Source organism: Cyprinodon variegatus, unplaced genomic scaffold (assembly GCF_000732505.1).
Source record: "Cyprinodon variegatus isolate N-32 unplaced genomic scaffold, C_variegatus-1.0 Scaffold1, whole genome shotgun sequence".
Taxonomy (NCBI): Eukaryota; Metazoa; Chordata; class Actinopteri; order Cyprinodontiformes; family Cyprinodontidae; genus Cyprinodon; species Cyprinodon variegatus.
In genome coordinates this window covers 1,535,588-1,555,719 of record NW_015150454.1, presented here as the reverse complement: position 1 = coordinate 1,555,719, position 20,132 = coordinate 1,535,588, and the positions used below count along the sequence as shown (strand labels likewise).

Genomic DNA, 20,132 nt, shown 5'->3' with positions numbered 1-20,132 from the left:
TTTATGGTTTTGGACATACGAGGTTTCCGTCCGACAGCGACGATATATATATCTATCTATTTCAAAGCCTACATTTGTAATGTAAATGAGAATTCAATTACAGTATCTTAGCTTCAATAACTAAGATACTGTATAGTATCTTAGTTATTGAAACTTCAATAGTATCAATAGCTTACCGATCACAAATGGTCTCAATTCAATCCGACTTAGCTTGAAATATTTTGTAAAGGATGGTAGAAGTAATATATGCAGTTCTATATATAATATATGCACTTTTGCTTGTCAAACTATATTTGATAAGATATTAATTTCTGTGTTTAAAGCAATGAGCTACCCAGGATACCCCCCTCAGGCAGGAGCATACCCACCACAGCCTGGTTTCGGGCCTTCACAACCTGCTGGTTACCCACCTCAGCCAGGGGTTTACCCCCCCCAGGCAGGAGGCTACCCCCCTCAGCCAGGTAGCTACCCTCCCCAACCCAGTGCCTATCCTCCGCAGCCTGGAGCTTATCCTCCGCAGCCTGGAGCGTATCCTCCTCAGGCTGGAGCCTACCCACCACTGCCAACAGGTGAGCAAACATTCAAGGGTTTGTGACAATACAAACTTTTTTTTGTGTTGGCAGGAATGATTTATTTTCATATAAAAATATCTTACAATTATTTAAAAGTTAAAAAAGACTTTTTTTTATCCTTGTTTTGGATATTTGTTGAGCTAATTGATGTTTTTGCATATTGGCAATTGCTAATTTTAGGTCAACATAACTTGTATAACTGCTTTTTAGAGAGTCATGACATAGTCATTAATAAAACTGCTGGTCATATCAAGCCAGTTAACTATGGGCAATACCTTTATTTTTCCCATTAATACTTTCATCCAACTCAAATAGAAAGAAATATGTGTTTATTGGACAGTTTTATCGGCTTATGTTGCGTTTCCTTTCTGAAAGGATTTCTACATTGAGTTTGCAGACAACAAGAACCTCGAGACACAATACTTCGTTAATAATTAGAGTTTTTCCCTGAAAGCATGTGTATCCCTACTGTTGCTAAGAGATGTAAAGCTTTCATTCATTATTTGCATACACCTCCCATTCTCTGCCCAGCACTCCTTCATCAGGATGTTAAACAAATAGAACAGCAGTAAATCTACAGATAAAGGTCTCCATTCTGTGCCAATCTTTAAATGTGAATTTTTATCAGACCTTTTGCTGCACAACACATATCTTGTTTGCTTTCTAATGCAGGCTCATGGGGAGGAGGCCCCTCTGGTGGATACCCCTCTGCTGCTCCTGGCAGCTATCCTAACCCTGGATACAATGCAGGCATGGTAAGTTATCAATTAAATACAAGTTAAATAAGCTTATTTATTTAAATCAAAATGCACTATATTCAGATGATTGCATTAAGTATTGCAGTTAGACAGAGTTGCACAGCCTATAATGGAAACTGATGCTCTCACGTTTAACGGTAAGATTTCTTTACCTGAAGTACGCCTTTTTAAATGCTCAGCGGTGCAGTTTCCTTTTCAGCTTCTCTCTCTTATGCTACTGCATGAAAATCCGCCATGTGCTAAAATCTCATGCATACCTACTCTTCCCAACAGCCTGACGCCACTTTTATGTGTTCTATATATTTTTTTCTCATTGCTACATCTGTTTTGTTTCTCATTTTCTGACGTTTTAAAGTGCCTTTCATGAGCATGGTCACACTTTAAATAACATTATTTGCCTCAATACCCAAGTAACTAGAAAAAAACTGGAGAAAAAATGTACTGTATTTTCCTTTTCTGAGATTGATATTAAGATAGAAGACATAAATATGTTAATGATGTCATAAATGTGACTTCACTAATCGATGTACACCAAAACAAGTTGTAAACTGCTGTTTATTCTCTGAACTGAATAACCCTAAGTTATCCAAACATTATTACTTTGGATGCCATCTTTCACAGGGCAACCAGATCTCTGCTGGCATGGGAGCATTTACTCCAAACCCATCTATTTTCCAAACATCGGCGGGTTACCCACCTGCATCAGGAGGGTACCCACCTGCCCCCCATGTGGGCGGAAACGGTTCCCTTTATCCTAACCCACAGTCATATGGCCTGTACCCACAGCCAGGAGGCACCATGCCCCAACAACAGGGCTACCCTGGGCAGCCTGGACAGATGATGCCTGGATACCCACAAGCACCTTCACCCAACCCACCCATGCCTGGCTTTGGAGGAGCACCAGCACCTATGCCAGGGTATCCGAATGTCCCGTCACAGAATCCATCTATGCCAGCCTATGGAGGAGGAGCCATGCCAGTAGTCCCGCCTATTAGTGTAAGAAATGCTAAAGAAAAACTTTTCTTGGAAAATATAACATCAATTTGTGCTTTGTTCGTTTGTTGCATACAAACATAAATAAGATTTTTTTTATCGTGTTGTTTCTATTGTTTTACATCAGAGAGGATTTAGAGGAACAATCAAGGACTTCCCTGGAGCGGATCCACTGAAGGATGTGGAGGTTCTGAGGAAAGCTATGAAGGGCTTTGGTGAGTTTTCTTGGCCAAGACCGTAATCACATTTTACTGAGTTAGCAGATATCTTCCAGTCTAAGTACGGTATTTATTTTTTGCTGGTTAATTTTCAGTGCATAAATATTTTTTTTACACAGATTACGAAGTACAGTGGGGATCTTATATTGTAGTGTAGGAAGAACATTTCACAGATTGTTGGACTCAAAGCAGCTAAATCAGCACATACTGGATGTTTGGCATTCATCAACCTAAGTCTCTTCATAGTAAAAAAGATCAATTGCTTGTTATGACCGATGCAAAATACAATTTTTAACATTTAATGACACTATAATGACAGTAACATAGTCTGAGTTCTGTTCAGATAACAAATGGTGATTAGTATATATAGTTAGTGTGTGTGACTGAATGACTGGATTTAGTGTAAATAGTTTTGGGACTCTTGGACTTGATAAAGCTATGTCTAAGTACGGATTATTTACCATTTGTTTACGATTAAAGAACTAAGTGGTTGTAGCTTTGAGAAAGTTTGACATTGCTAGGTGATTAAGAGGTAAATGGCTGGAGGAAAGGAGCACACATTTTTTTCTGACCGTGTTTAGCTTCATTGTGTGGGTTTTAGATTTAGCGCCCCAATTTACCCAATTAATAATCCGAGCTGATGGAAGCCTGGATTGTATGATATTGTAGCATTTGCATTGGAAAAATAAATCGAAATCTAAGTAAATAATTTTTACCTAAAATAAGTGACTTTTTTCTTGAATTGAGGAGTTAAGAGACTATTCCAATGGAACTAGACAATTTTCATTTAAAATAAGAAACAAACTATTGCCTTTTTTCTCGTTTCAAGTTATCTAATTATCTTATTTTAAGAGTAAAAATACTCCATTGGAAAATCATCTTATTTACCTACTTAAATTAAGGGTAAATACACTTAATTCAAGAAATATTGACATATTTCTAGTAGGGGTGTGCAAAATAATCGTCATGATGATGCATCGTGATTCTAATTTTCGTGATCTACTGCATCGATTCTTGATGCCAAGTATCGATTATTAATTTTAAAAAATGAATAAATAAAATTGCATGAATGGTTGGCGAACATCAGCCAAAAACATGTGTAATACAACTTCCAGTCCAGTAGATGTCGCTGCGGATGTGTTGACGCACGCTGCCTTGTGTCACAAGCATTTCCGGCCGCGGGATACTGCGCCAAGTCATTCAAAAACAAAACATAGAGGAGAAAATATTGCAATGCATCGCATTATTTCAAGTATCGTGATGCATCGTGATAGAATCGCATCATGGCCTATGAATCATGATTCGAATCGAATCGTGAAATCTTTGGCAATACCCACCCCTAATTTCTAGATTGTTTTTTTTAACTGTACCCCTGGTTAAAATGAATGGGGATGGCTCACTATTCTCTGCAAATGTGACTGAATAGTTCTTATAGTTGGTCAGATTTACGCAGTAATTTGACAGGAATGTCATGAGTCTGAAGGAAGAGAGACAAAATGGCAATGTTCTACACTTTGGGAAAATTTATGTGAAATATCTAATTGAATTGGAAGGTAAACAGGTCAGGTTTGTTCCCATATAAATTTGTCCTTAAAACACACAGCACACATTTTATATATTTATAACAAGCAGGAAAGACACGCACACAAGAAGTTAGTTGCTCATGGTAGAATCTCTGGAGTAGAGGGAAGAGAAGTGAAAAGTGAACTTGTTTATGCTGGAGAAATTGCAGGTTCATAGATAAGGGGATGATGGGTGTAAATTTCATAAAATTAGACAATTTTTGGGTTCAAAGATAGAGAGGGTGGACATCTTGGCAGCCTCAGAATCAGGCTTGCCAAAACAAAATGCATCGCCTGGTTACTTGGAGGATTAAGGCACATTCTGATGATATAACATTTTCTAACTAAACACAGATTTAACCAAATCTCAACAAGACAACATCTTCAAAACAAAACAGTGATTCCCCCTTTAATCATATAAGGTAAAAGGGTAACTGATGAAGCAGTAAGGCTTCCTTTAAGTGAATCAACTTTGAGTTATTAAAGGGCACCATAATACTTTATTTTTCATTCATATACTGCATTAAGAAGTTTAATGATGCATAAACATTAAAACTTGCAAATCTCTGCATAAATCAAAAAATGATGTTCAAAAATTATTTTATAAATGTCCTTCCTTACTAGAACAGACAAGTATTGACGTAGTCAGTGCACTCCACACATCTTTGTATTATTTATTTATTATAAATTCGTTTTTTTCTGTTGTTTTATTTATTTTTTTGCTCCAATTTTGTTTTTAAAGATTTTAATGTGCAATTAAACAAATTCTTCTGTGAAAGTCCTGCTGCGTACATGCAGTTATGCTGTTCATATGCCGATTACCAAAATCTGGATTTTAATCTTTAACATGTGCTAAATATATTTTGTTTCTGACCGATATTCACCCGAAGACAAACTGACATATAACACCTAATTTAATAGGTTTCTGTGACACAGTGCTTTAAATATTACTCTGATAAACCACTGAGCTTATTCCCCTTACAGTGTGACTTTATAACATTCGACTCAGATGATTCAAAAAAGGTTTTAAAACTAAAATGCCTTTAATTAATCTGCTGGACAACGAAGAATGGATAAGAAGCATGTTTTTGGGAATTTATTTAAAAATTGCCTTGGTGTGGCTACATATTATTTAGGAAAAACTCAGGGATGTGGGAATGCACAGCTAAGCAGAACGCCAGTAGTGTATCACAGGCATCAACTGCTGGAAGTTCCAGCAGCGTAGATCAGCTGTCGTCAGCAAAGTGTCCATTGCATCCTCTGTGCAGCTTAAAGATATAGTGAAGGATGTTCTTTTTCTGGGTGGATCATCAAAATAAGTGGTCCTCCTAATTTTCAATCATTCTGGTGATATCTTTAAGTAAGGCCTTCCTACGTACTCATCCCCATTTTCACTTACCGGTGGTGAGTCTTACATAGGGGAAAAATTGCAAAACTTCTTTTATAAAGTAAGCTTGTATGAGCGATGCAAACAGCAACTTTTAAACAGAGCGTGCACGAGGAGAAATGGGCTCCAGCATGATCTTTATTGCTTTTAATAGGCATTCCCTCTGTAGTTGCCCAGATGCTTTCAAGCATAAGGCGATACCTGTTGGAAAGGAAAACATGACAGAGCAAAAGGCTCTTGAAAGGTTGCTGTACCTTCAGAAAATACAATCACCCAAGCAGACATTGGTTCCAAAGCTTTGAAGCCAGGACAAGTAGTGAACTAAAATGGTAATGACCTATAAGGATCAAGTTATACTAGGTGATCAATGGATACATGAGAGGTTGCAGCAAAACTGGTACAAGAAAATTTTGTGAGATCTTAGCTAATCAGCGTCCAGCCTAGAGAGCATGTAGCTCCAGAAGTTTCAACTGCACTTTCTAGAGGGGAAAATAATGAGGTGTGGAAATGTCTGGAGAGACCCACCACTTCATTGATATTCTCACAGATTCTGTTAAATTAGTCGATAGACATTTTGTTATGTGTTTAAGAACAGAAACTTGCAAGAAACGACCTCAGCTTCCGTTTCTGCATTTCGGCCCTCTTCAAATTTCCACTCAACCTTATAAAACCAAATACTCACATTACTTTTGCAATGTATTTAGTGCTTTTTTAAGCTTGGAATTACAGATGTAGTGTAGATGTTATTTAAATATAGAATAATAAAAACCATAAGGCCACTTTTTTGTCTGCTCTGTGCCTAAGGCTTCATTTGGAATTGCCTTTTCAGGAACCGATGAACAAGCCATTATTGAGCTACTGGGCAGTCGCTCCGTTAAACAGAGAGTACCTTTACTCCGGGCCTACAAAACATCCTATGGGAAGGTAATTTTACTGTCAAGGGTTATTATTATGGGACTTTTTTCTTTTATTTAATTTTTTGTGTACATTACATACTTTTTGATTTTGGAATAGACTCCTGTAAAAAAAAAATGGGGGTAACACTGTTTGAAAATATTTAAAAAAGCATGGATCAATGTCCATTCCATTGATATAAATGCCAAGCAGACTTTTGGTGCCAACAATAAACTCATGTGGGGAACAGATGACCTTAAAAGTCATTGTAAATTATTCCAACCTCTTGTCCAGGATCTACTTAAAGATCTGCATTCAGAACTTTCCGGAGACTTCAGGAACCTGGTCAAGGCCATGTTGAAAAGCCCCGCAGAGTTGGACGCCTCTGAACTCCACGATGCAATGAAGGCAAGTGCTCAGAAAAAGACAGAGACAAGAAAGTGATTCCATGAGTTGCAGATGTGAACATCTCTGCAACAGATGCACAAAGCAGATATAGGGATAAACTGTAAAATGATAGATGTACTCTGCTTTCCTCCTCACAGGGAGCTGGAACTGATGAAGCCTGCCTGATAGAGGTCTTGTCCTCGCGCTCCAATGCTGAGATCAAGGAAATAAACCGAGTTTACAAAGAAAGTAAGATGGACTATAAATATGCAGCTACTTACTCTACTCTACTTACTCTATTAGTAAATGTAATTAAAAAAATAACATGATGGGTGATCAACAGGATAATTTCAAGTCTTTGTTGAAAGTTGTAGCTACTAGTCCTAAATTGTTTGTATTAATTTTCCTAATGAAATTTTTCAGCCTATAAGAAATCTTTGGAAGATTCCATTAAAAGTGATACCTCAGGCCACTTCCGCCGCCTCCTGATCTCTCTGGCTCAGGTACAGCAGCGTTGAAAATTACTTCCGCTTAGTATCTCAAAAACCACTGCAGTTCCTGTTTTCCCAGCTGTGATAAATCCAATGGGTATTGCTGTTTTGCATCTTGCAGGGTAATCGAGATGAAAGGGAAAATGTTGATGTCTCCCTGGCTAAACAAGACGCTCAGGTAAATTCTGATCTTATGTTGGAAATAATTAGTTTGTAAACGACATGAAATTGCCTATTTGCACTTTTTTTTTTTTTAAAGATCAGCTTGGTTAAGGCCTTGCTGAATGGCCAGCAATACCATTTGTAAAGATATAATTATAAATACAAATGCATTTTTTGTTGTTTTTTTTTTTTACCCTGCAGGCACTGTATGCTGCTGGAGAGAATAAACTTGGCACAGATGAGTCCAAATTTAATGCCATTTTGTGTGCAAGAAGCAGAGCCCATCTCAGAACAGGTAAAAACAAAGCACCTATAAGAATGTGGTACTTTTTAAAACCTTCAATAGCCCCATTTACACCACCCTTTTGAAACCGGTCCGAGCACGGTAACCGAGATAACTGAGTGTAATGGCTCTCAAAACTGAACAGCCGAACTGCGCTAACATGGTACTAGTTCACTAGTAGGGCTCGGGGCGGTTCAGCTCTGGCTCGGTTCTCAGATAACAAAGAGGGCATGAGCAGACCGCGTCATCTCCTTATAGTCAGCCTCCGTAATCACGGAATGTCAGACATTCATAAAAATACTAGCTTTCCTACCATGCTGCACGGTTTCTAGTAATTATTCTACTTAGCAATGTGATGATCCTCAACTGCTCTCACGTTCCCTGCATCTGTTAGCCCAGATTAGATTATTGTTTGTCGTATTCACTTCCCAAGTGCCGACCCTGTCTGGTAAATTCATGTAGGGGGCAAAGCAACATGTTACATCATGTGTGACATGATGTAACATCTGATCAGATGCAATATGCAAAATGCTATTACCCTGAATAACCATCAGTAGGGGTCATCATGGTGATGGCAGCATCATACTGTGGGTACCGGTTTTGCGTATGCTTTTTATTAGTGTAAGGCAAAGCTGGTTAGAGTAAATTAAGAAAAATAGAAGCTTAAAAAGAATCCTCTAGAACGGTTCCTATATAGGTCTTTTTTTTGGCACGCACCCTCTTCTGTGTCCCAACCGGGTTAATGCACCCCCAGTCCCCCACAAAATAAAAAAAATGGTGGCAGGTTTATTCATGCTCAAATAACAAGAACACACATGATAACAACAACTACTTCAAAAAAAGGCAGTTAAAATAACCTCCATCATCATAAGAATTGTTATAGAAACAAAATTAGAACAGAATTTGAATGAAATTGCACAACAGTTAGTTAGACACAACATCTGAAATGGGATCTTGAAGATTTTCAGGTGTAGTGAGAGAAAGAAGGAGGCACTCAGATCAGTTAAAACTCCACAGAGAACCTTAAATGTCTCTAAAGGTGGATTCACAGACTAAACTCTGATGATCCACCTGTGTGCGTTTTCTCATTTTGTTTGTCATTTACCTGCTTTTAAAATCTAAATCTGACTCATAATCAGTTAATCTGATTTGTGTCCGAAGAGAAGAGAGAGAACATTGGTTTAGAGGCATAGAGTAACAATAACAGAGTGAGAGTACCGGCCTAGATAAAGCTGTTAATAATCAGATTAATAAAAACTTATTTCCTGATTGTTTCACAGCGATTGCATTCAGTAGGCTAGGCATGCTCATGACAGCACCACCATCAGTTTTGCTGTTCCTGTCGTCTATAGTATATCTTAAAATTAAGCGTAGAAAAAAAAATTCCAATTAAATAAATTTTCCTGTGATTTCTTTTAAATGTATCTATTAAAATTAATTTATTTTGTTGTTTTTTTTTGTTTTGTTTTTTTACAAAGGAAATGTTTATTTACACTCCTTTATTGTCATTGTGCAATTATCAGACCGCCATTACCTTACAGAAGTCTAGTGGCTGAGCTGAATGTTTACTTTCCTGCAGAACAATAAATCTAAACAGATACTGGAAGCTACGGTTGACTGATTAGTAAATTGAGACCGCATGGCTCAATGTCACGTATGTTTTACATGTTGCCTTGATTCAGCACACCTAAATCCAATAAATGCTTCCTCAGCTGGTCTCTGTTTGCTGGGTAACATCCTCAGAATATTGGTTTGTTAGAATGGTGTGTACCATAAATCCCCCATTAAAATGCATTGAATTTTGTAGTTAAGTTGAAAAAAAAAGAAAAACCTTCCAGCATTCTTATCACTGAAACATGAACCAATTCAAAATTTAAAACATAAGAACTTTTAAAATTGAGCAGACTTCTTATTTAAAAAGAGGTTGCATTCTTTGGTCAAAATTGATCAATAATAGTGTGCAGCCCTCATTCCAGGCCTGTGGAGCAACAGGGGAGCTAAAGTTTAGAGATTAAGAGCTACTATGCTGCAACTTCTTAATGCATCCCTTTTCCAGGGATCCAGCTCAAACAAAGGGCTGGGTGGCAGGCCTCTGCTGGTCTGAATGACATGCTGAGGAGGGACTTCAGATGTCATGGAGAAGAGATACATCAAATAGATGCAGGACAGTAGCTCTGGAGGCAGCCCGAGCTGTGGAGCATTCCTTCTCTCTCCATGATAGTGTGCCTAACTGACAGATAGAAAAAAAAACATTTGACTGTTAAATATTATCAGTAATTAAGTCATAGTTCCATGACTCATGCTTTGTGTGGATAAGGGCTGATTAAAACTCTCATCTGATGCCACAGGCCGCCTGTAAATATGAGTCATTTCATTATTGCCATTTATCTGTCAAAAATCTTGTCTCCATGACGTCTTGGTGTTACCATAGCCTCATTTCTCTGATTCTAAAGTAGAGGTTATGTTCAATGTAACAAAATTGGAAGTTTTAATTTATAACTGTAGGCCCTGGAAAATAAAAACGAAGATGGGAAGTTATATTTTTAATTGGCATATAGACTAGATTCTTAATAAAGATGCTCTAAAAGTACAGCCACAGACAAGGGGGACATGATGCACAAAGAACCACATATAATTGCTTTATAATCATAAAAATGAATGTGCTTAGATGTCTTATCTCTCCATTTTAATGCCTGGTGTGTGTGTTTTCTGTGTGTAGTGTTTCATGAATACCAGAGATATTGAGAGCAGTATCAGCAGAGAGATGTCTGGAGACCTTGAAAGTGGCATGTTGGCAGTGGGTAAGAACAATGCATTTCAACAGGTTCTGTCTTTTCAGCATTGAATATAGGCAGTACAGCTAATGTTTCCTCTGTGATGATCAGATATAAATATCTTAACATGTTTCTATGTTCTGTCAAAATGGCTAAATTAATTTTTATCACAATTCTTTAACTACTTTTTATATACTAATCACTTTGATCTGTTTTCTTTCTGAAAATGCCAGCATTTCTTAAGGTTATGGTACAGTAACGTTTTGACATTTTGTATTGAAATCACACTCTTTCCATTTTATGCACTGCTGTATTGGTTTGTTTCATTTTACTTTACTGGTGTCCCTGTATTTTAATTTCATGTTTTAAGAGATTCCAAGGTCAAAGCTACACAGTCCCTCAGGGGAACGTTTAACGTCTTAGATGCATGTTTTTCATTCGGTGCCTTAAAGAAGCATCATCATTCTCTCTGTGGTGTTTCACCTATTAGTTTCACCTATTAGTTAGGTATTTTGCTGTTTGTTGTGTGATGCATTTTTGTGTTTTTAAAGTCTTGGTATATGTTAGTGAATTTTTTATTTCTATTAACCGATCTGTCCATCCACAGTGAAGTGTATTAAAAACACACCAGGCTACTTTGCATGGAGGCTTTACAAGTCCATGAAGGTAAAAAAAATATATACCGGTATATATATACTGTCCCTACGTATTTATGTATATTTTGTGCAAATATCTCTCTAAATATCTATATGTTATGATACCTGTAGGGACTTGGGACTAAAGACAGAACCCTGATCCGGATCATGATCTCCCGTTCAGAGGTCGACCTGCTGGATATTCGTCAGGAATATGTGAAGAACTATGGAAAATCACTGTACACGCATATCCATGTAATTATGTTTTATCACTCAGAAGTATTGCTTAATATTGTTTTCATTTTTAAAAAAAAGGCCATCATTTTGCTAGATGCATGTCGAAATTAAGTTTTTATACTTTTAATTTACAGGGCGACACATCAGGAGACTACAGGAAACTGCTTCTAAAGCTGTGCGGTGGCAACGACTGAAATGGAGAGGTTTTCTGCTACAAAATATGAGACTTTTTTTTTAATGAATATTAGGTTTCTAGCTTTTCTGTATGACTTATACCCAAACTATAAACATGTACAGCATGCCAATGCTTCTAATGTTACGTTTACATACTTGCACCTGCCATAAGTTGTTTTTCTCTGTGCTGAATTTATATTTTTTTATTTGCCATATATCTACAGGACTTTAAAATTGTTTATTGCATATATCAAATATATATTTTAAAAGCTGGCATCTATTATAATAGTATTATACTATAAATTTTTTTTGCAGATTTGATGTCAAAAGAGATTTTAAAAGGTTGTCACCTGGTTTATTAATGTGCAGGAATGCTGAAGTACCAAAATAGCAGAGAATGTGAGCAAGTGCATAATCTAAAAGTTTGACTGCAGTTACATTTTATCTTTGTTTACCATAAATGTGCTGTGTTTGCAACGGATATTTCAGTTTGTTTTCTATGTGCCTGTTTTTTGTTTCTTTTAATAACTCAGCATGCCAGTTAATAAACTGCAAGTAAAGAAAACATAAAGAGAGTCAGTTCTGTAAATGATTGGCTTACCAAATACAAAGCGTTCATTAAGGGAAAGAAATCAGTTCAGATCATGGGAAAGTTACTCTATGCGCAAATCTTGAATTTCCAAGTTAACCTTGAACGATTAAACACAATAAATGCAGGAAATACAGGATTCAAAACAAACTCTGCTTTTAAATGCAAAACAAAAACAATGTGTAACAGGGAATATTAATCGACGGCTAACCAACGACAGCTTTGGAGTTTCAATGAACTGTGTTTAAATCTTCAAAATAAAGCTTTAAAGTTGCAGACATTTCCAAGGCTACTTAATTCTCATGCCAGCAGAGGGCAGTAGAGCCATTTTTAAACTCCTATAATCTCCATAAAATGATATTTTCCATCCTTCAGATCTTATATGGACCACTCCATGTTGGTTATATATCAGTGATTGTGAACAAAGGTTGACATTTTTACAAGTAAGAAGGGGATTACTTTTTTTTTTATGAACTACATGAAAAAAACTTTTAAGATCAATGCCAAAAACACAAATTATTTTACTTAAATACCTCATATTTTGCTCAATAACAACAAAAATGCCTTGTGTCATATACGGCTAACTGGTGGGGCTGCTTATATAACTGACATAAAAAAAAAAAAAATCCTGTTTACTTCTCTTAAAATGCTGTTAAACACACCTGGCTGTAAAGACGTGGGCTATGGCTGGCTGCCTGTAATAGGGTGGAGGAGGACACTACACTACAGTCAATAATGTGGAGGTAGGAGGGCAGTGATGGCAGCTATAAAACAACTCTGGCACATTAAACAAAGCCAACATGGAAGAGCGCTTCCAAAGCAAGTCAAAGGGGGGGGGGGGAAGCCTTTGAAATTGTTGGTAAAATGAGGGCGTGGTTACCTCAATTCATAGAAAGAGAATTTAATAATGTCATGACCAAAATTACCAAAGTGTTTTCAGGTGTACAGATTGCTTAATTCAGTCAGCAGTTATCTAAATTAATACAAACAGTCAAAAGGTTTGAGCTATCATTAAGAAAATAATTTTAAATATTTTTGTTGTTGTGAAGTTAATATAAATTACTCAAAGCGTAAAAGTATTTTCAATATTTTTGGCAGGGTGTTGGAGTTGCCTTATGGCTGACAAGTCGGCCCTAAGAGGATGCTGAGGGATGACGGTCATTCAGGATCACCCCACAAAACCATGGACAGACATTACACACATATACACTCACTGGTCACATTGCTTTTGTTAACACAAATAATAAATTCACCAGTCATAAGCAATCGACAGCAAGACTATATTCTGGACTTTAAAAAGAGTATCAGCATGGTAAAGAATGCACATTGAACTGACTTGGAATGTAGTGTGGTTGTTTTTGCTGGATTAGTTTGAGTATTTTTAGAAAATGAAGAAAAAGAAGAAAAAAAACAAACATCCAATGAGATTCAATTGTGTATGGATCTAGAAGAATCTCAATATTCACAAACTCACATATATGACCCACACAAGCACAGGATAACAAGCAAACGTGCGTATAATGATTCAAACTAGCACAAATTAAATGTATACATTCACAAAAAAAGATTTAGAAAAGTATTTGTGATGCATACACAATTATATCTTGTTTTATGGTAGTCTTTGAACTCCATTTGTGTTTGGATTTTTGACACTCATATGACGTGACTCGACAAATGCGTTTTTTTTAAACAAGCTATGATTTGCAATAAAATAGGTAACTTGCTTGTTTTAGTCATTCACAAGAACGTATACAACATGGGCAATAATTTTGTCATAAGCATTTCCCTGGAAGAGTAGGACCTCGCTACATCTCCTGCTGTCAGCTCTCTTTGCTCCTGAGTGGGGTACAGTCCTTGTAATGTAGTTTGGTCAAAGATCAGAAAGGTGAATAAAAAACAGATTCAGCCACAGGTACAGATTCCTCTGATGTCTTTTTATTTGGCAAGTTTCACTCTGACAGCCATCTCCCTGAGCTTCCAAGAACTCAGTGTTTGTATAACCAATTGGCAACACACCTGCACGTGAGTGGACCAAGCCACAATTTAACAGGTAGAAAAAAAAGAATAAAATTATTAATCTAATTTACAAACACATCTACATAATGAAAGAGTCTGCAAAATAAACAATGTGATACAAGACAATTCAAAAAGTTACTTTAAAGAATAACAGACAAAGCATTGCTCCAAAGGAAACCCTCTAAACGGAAGAACCCAGCAAGGTAATCAATGACATCATCTAGACAATTTAGCAGGAAATACCGGGAAAAACAATGGTGAATAAAAAGGAAAACAAATTCCATGAATATACTTTGAAACAAAATACACAATTTCAACCAATAATTCAGAAGTAGTAGCTTTAACCTAAACATATAAATAGATGGAAACTGCAACATAATGCTAACACAGACACACCCTGGATAGTAAGTGAAGCAAAGTTGCAAATTAATGTTTAAATTTAAGCATTATGAATCAGAAATAACAATAAGGGACAAGTGGTGAACACAAACTGAACCACTTTGTCACAGTCCTCACATTCTGTCTGGCTTTAGGATAGGTTTAGATCTGAGCCAGAGCTGGGAGAGGTGGGAGGTGGCTCTACGCAAGGCACAATCTAGAACGGTCCAGAGCTTAACTCTGAAACTTATGTAGGGTGGACTATTAATGTATGATTTAACAATTCCTTTAAGAGCTAAATTGAAATGACTTTTTTAAAAGCCCCCGACAAACCTCTCTATAGCATGTTCTTTTTTATGTGTTCCTGATTAGTATTTAATACAATGTTATAAAACATGAGCTGCAGAGTGTAGAAGTGGGTAGCACTACTGCATCGCAGCAGGAAGGTTCCGGGTTTGATTCCCGGGCCGGGTTCTTTCTGCATGGAGTTTGCATGTTCTCCCTGTGCATGGGTTCTCACCGGGTACTCCGGCTTCCTCCCACAGTCCAAAACATGACTGTTAGGTTAATTGGCTTCTCTATACTCTCCTTAGGTATGAGTGTGTGCATGAATGGTTGTTTGTCCTGTTTGTCTCTGTGTTGCCCTGCAATAGACTGGCGACCTGTCCAGGGTGTACACCGCCTCTCAACCATTGACAGCTAGAGTTAGGCACCAGCAACCCTCTTGATCCCGCTTGGGATAAGCGTGATGGAAAATGGATGGATGGTTATAAAACATTATATATTAAAAACTTGAATCAACAGTAAATGATTTTGATTTCTTTAAACAATAAAACAAAACACAAAAAAACAACAGCTGGAATAGGGTAAAGCATACTAATATGGTATGATATGTGGTCAGTCGTCATCTCTTTCTGCTTGGTGCAGCAACATCCTACTTTTTCATGTAACATCCTACTTTTTATATCACAAAATCTTTGTCCATGTGGTATACATTCTTGAGTTTGGTTGAAACAATCGAATTACCTAATTGGCTGTAGTTAGCTTGTTAAAAAAATGCATTTGTGCTTTGAGTCACATCAGGTGAGTCTCAAAAATTCAAACACACAAATGCAATGAGACCATTGGTAGTATATAAATCAAGAAATAATTGTGTATACATCACAAATACTTGAATCCGGTGAATATGTACATTTTATGAGCTTGTTTGAGTAATTATGTCCATGTGTGGATCACATATGTATGTAAAGCAAAACATGTACAAAACATGTCAAAGCAGATGGCAACATTAGACCACAGGGTCTGGATATCTACAGGACATGTATGGCTACAGATCGTCTGGGTTCACTAGAACTGGACTTTAGTATGGAATTATAAATAGAAAAATATTTATTGAGGATTTCAGAGGCAATATTCTAATGACAGGGTGAGAATTTTGCTAAAACAAGATGAAAACATGAAACATCCTGCCTTTTATCAGTGGTTTTAGTTGTGGCCGGGATTATAATGGTGTGGGAGCTCATGCCGTTTTGACCACCTTGCAGCCATTAGCTTATGGCTACAGACCAGCAAGAGAACTCACCGTCTCAAAGAGCTCAAATCGTTTCAAACTGGATTCCTAAGCATGTGAGCGGGTTCATTTTACTCCAGTGGCCTATGCTTTAACCATATCTTAATCCATTACTGTACCTTTGGGATGCGGAATGGCGGATTAGTATTACTGATGTTCAGCTAATAAATCTGAAGCCCCTTTGCTTCACTATCTAAGGTTTCACTATCTCTATCTAAGGCTGTTTCCAAAACCCTGAAATGATTTCCTGAGGGAAAAGTTAAGGTTTTGAATTTGTCAGAACCAGAAACTTACAGGGACTGTTTAGGGTTAAGGTTTGATAAAAAGATGTAATATAATCTGACAGTGTTGGAGACTGGATTGGAAGAGTGAACAAATGTTGCCAGGACAAGATGTGGCATGCTGATTCACCCTCACAGAAGAAGACTGAATGCTGAGTCTGGACCAGTTATAAAACCAGGTCACTGCAGCTTTTACTACCTTTTTCCCCTCTATTGTTTGAATTTAATAGAGCAAAAAAAAAAAAAAGTCTTAGAAAAAAAGGTCAAATGATTTATAAAGATTTGAAATAATCTATGATGGCTCTATATTGTCCCATTACAGAAACATTTTAACACGAATTAGACTTTTGAGAGCCACAATACATTCCGAAATGTACTGAACTTTAACAGAGCATATATTATGTGACTTTAATAACCACTACAGTGATTATTTAGTATCTTGTAATCTTTTAAATGAAATCTTAATGTACTTCTTTTCTTATTTAACAATGAAAACCTTGGATTAAATGCAATGGGGAATTTTACTGGAGCATATAAGATATATCCTGGGGCATGTACCATAAAATGGATCTACCTCCGTCCAGGACTTGTTTCGAAGGCTGTGTAGGAAAAGCACACTGAGCAGAGACTCCTCACTCTGTTAAAGTTTTGAACAGCAGTCATCAGAAGTATACAGCTAAATCAAAAGCAGAAGCAAAGTAGTTGAACATCTTAGTGCCTTAAGCTGTTATAATTTGAGCTCCAGCTGAGATTATGAATTTATTTCATTGCACTTAATTTGTGCAATTTAAGTTTGTTGTCATTTAAGTTTTACTTAATGGATTTATTGCAAAGTGACTTTTTTCTGTTTTATTAAATGACAAAAAGATGAATAAGTTTTAAAACATGTTGCTTTTTTTTAAGAGTTACATTTTGTGTAAATCCCTTTATTTTCCCTCTGCATTTAACCCAACCCCTTGGGGAGCAGTGGGCTGCCACTGTTGGCGCCTGGAGAGCAGTATGGGGTTAAGGGTCTTGCTTAAGGACCCAGAGCGGCAGTCTGTGGAAATGAGTGGGACTATAGCTCAGAACCTCTAACCCAAATGCAATGCTCTAACCACTAGAAGTGGTCATAACTCCCCAGATTTTATCATTTGTACTTGTACCATTGTATTCCAGTTGTATTTAGTCATTTTTGGTTTTAGCTAAAATTCTCTGTGTCCTTTGCTCTTTTCTTAGAAATGTTGCAGTGTTTTGCATATTGTTTCTGAGTGTTGTCTATTAGACATACTGGTTCTGATTTTAAAACCAAATCATTAAGGCTTTGAGCTTTTTCCAAATGGCATGAGTAAATGTTATCCTCCCTTTTTCACTGCTTTTGTTAAAAGTTGTAAGCACTCAACATATTGGGATTGTATCATCCCCTGCTTTCTGGCAGGATTTGAATAAAACTGATACATTCCTGTGATGCAGTGAGTAAAAGAGTGTGAAAAAAGAGTGAACACTGCAGTAATTGTTTTGCCACCCTTGGCTTTGACAGCTTCAGCTGAATCTCTACTCCAGTTTGAAACAAAAAATAATCTTTAAAATGCAGGGATTTTTTTCCTTTGAGGCCATTGGGCTAGGATAAGTGACGGATACCCTTGCTGACAGTCTCTTCAATAAAGGATTAGGCTATTATCTCCCCTGCTCTAGACTGACTGATAAACAAATATTTGAAACTATATTGCAATGAATAGTCAGACAGCTAGAAAGACCTCTTTAGCTGTCTGAATAATAAACACATTCATACCCTGGAGATAAAAAGCATCAAGCCTGCCCTCTATTCACATAAGCATCCTCACAGAGAGGATGCAGACACAATTGTCCAATCTGTGTCAGCAGAAGGGACTTGCTTCCCTTTGATATGAATGAATCGTAATTAATTTTTCATCCAAATGGAAGGCACATGGTGCACAAGCTTTGCAGCCATGAGGGCAGAGAGATGGAGAGGGGAGGAGGGGAACGAGCTGCAGATGTCACAATGAGATTCACTGCATGCATGAATAAGGTCACGGTTTGAGAGGTATGCCTGCAGTTCCCTGCCTCTGTGCCAACAATCTCTGTTTAGCTGTAGACTGGGAAGCAGGGCGCATCTATCGTCATCACACTGTTTCACAAATCCTCCCCAAATACACATTTCATTTGTCATCCTCATATATAGCTGGGCTGTTGATAAACGGCGTGCCGCCCTCATATCTTATCCCTTCATAGAGACAGAGCACTTTATGGAATTGGTTGCAGCTCAGAAGGTGTATAAGCCTGTAGCTACAGCAGCAGTGTTATGCAAGGAATGAATAAATCCTTAATTTTTCATATTATATAGATATATTATAATAATTTTCATCAAATAAGACACTTAATGTGATCAGAAAGCTGATTCAATGTGGCTCTGTTGGTTTAATCTTTCATTGTTTTACTATAACTGACAATTTGAACAATTGCACAGTAGTTGTAATACTGGCCTTTCAAAACATCAATGCAAGTTATGTTACATAATAAATTTACTGACTCAAAGCAGGGACTCTCAGCTTTAATTAAACTGCTTTCACATCCCAGCTAAAAGAGGATGCAGCTCTTCAGGGAAGCTGAGCCCTATTTTTCTAGGATTGAAATGTGACCGTGCTACTCACTGAGAGTAACCTCACTCATGCTGAAGAGTGGCTCTATATATCTTAAGTTATTTCTTCTAATAAAATGGTGGGATTAGATTGCAAAGTCTTGATTTAATCCTTTGGGGGAAAAAAGTAACATCATGACTCCTCAAGACACAAATCAAATAGTTATGGAATCAGTTTTAACCATGAAAACAGGCCAATACTTTATTATGTTTTGAGTAAAATGATAATGTTATTTTTCTTAAGGAGAGTAAGGTTGTTGTTTTTTTTCCCCAGTGTTGAAAAAAAAAGATTTCGTTTAAAAAACAAACAAACAATATCTTCATGTTGATCATTTCAAATCATTTTAAAGGGTTGCCAGAGGAAGTTTTAGAGTGACTGAATTTTCAGTTTGCGATCAAAAGTGCTCTGCCTCCCCCACCTGTTGCTGTTTACTGCCACACAGCTGGCTGAATGTTCCTACTTAGTTTATTACCGTAGTTGAATATGCTTACATGCCAACTAAACAGGATTAGGCAATTATGTTTTTCACACAACAGATCAAAGCACATGTGTACAAATAGATTTTAGCACCTTTATCATATTTCTTTCTTTAAAAAACAAGCAATTTTTCTGTTGAACTGCATAGAATATATCTTTCAAACCTGTATGTCAAATAAGATTGTCTTTATTTATCTTTTAATATCACAAAAACATTATTTTTTAACAGGGGTATAGTTAGTTTTTTTTAATTATAATTGTTAGTCCCTACCACAGTTAAGACAAAAAAAAACCTAAAACACACGAATAGGTAATAAAAAAACAGAAAACAAACAAAAAAAAAACATGAGAACAAGTTTATCCTTATAATGATTCTAAAGAAATTATGAGCAGATAAAAAAACAATTTACATTTCTTTCATGAAGTCAACACATCTATTCATTGTAATGTAATGTCATTAATGATTTATTTATGTATTAATTAAGTTTCATTTGAAAACCTTTCATGATCACCAGTGAGTTATTCCAGCAGGCATCGTGTTTTCATATGAAATGACTCTGTATAAAGTTTGTCTGATGGCATTAGGTCTGGGCTGGTGTAGAGAAACAAAACCAATTTGTACACCTTTAAAGGCCATTGTATTTATCACTACAGT

The 20,132-nt window shown here is 36.8% G+C and overlaps 1 pseudogene; it reads left to right on the top strand.

The window, feature by feature from the left end:
• LOC107099754 overlaps positions 1–12,340 on the top strand; it is a 15,190-nt pseudogene extending 2,850 nt beyond the window's left edge.
• The last annotated feature ends 7,792 nt before the right edge of the window (positions 12,341–20,132 follow it).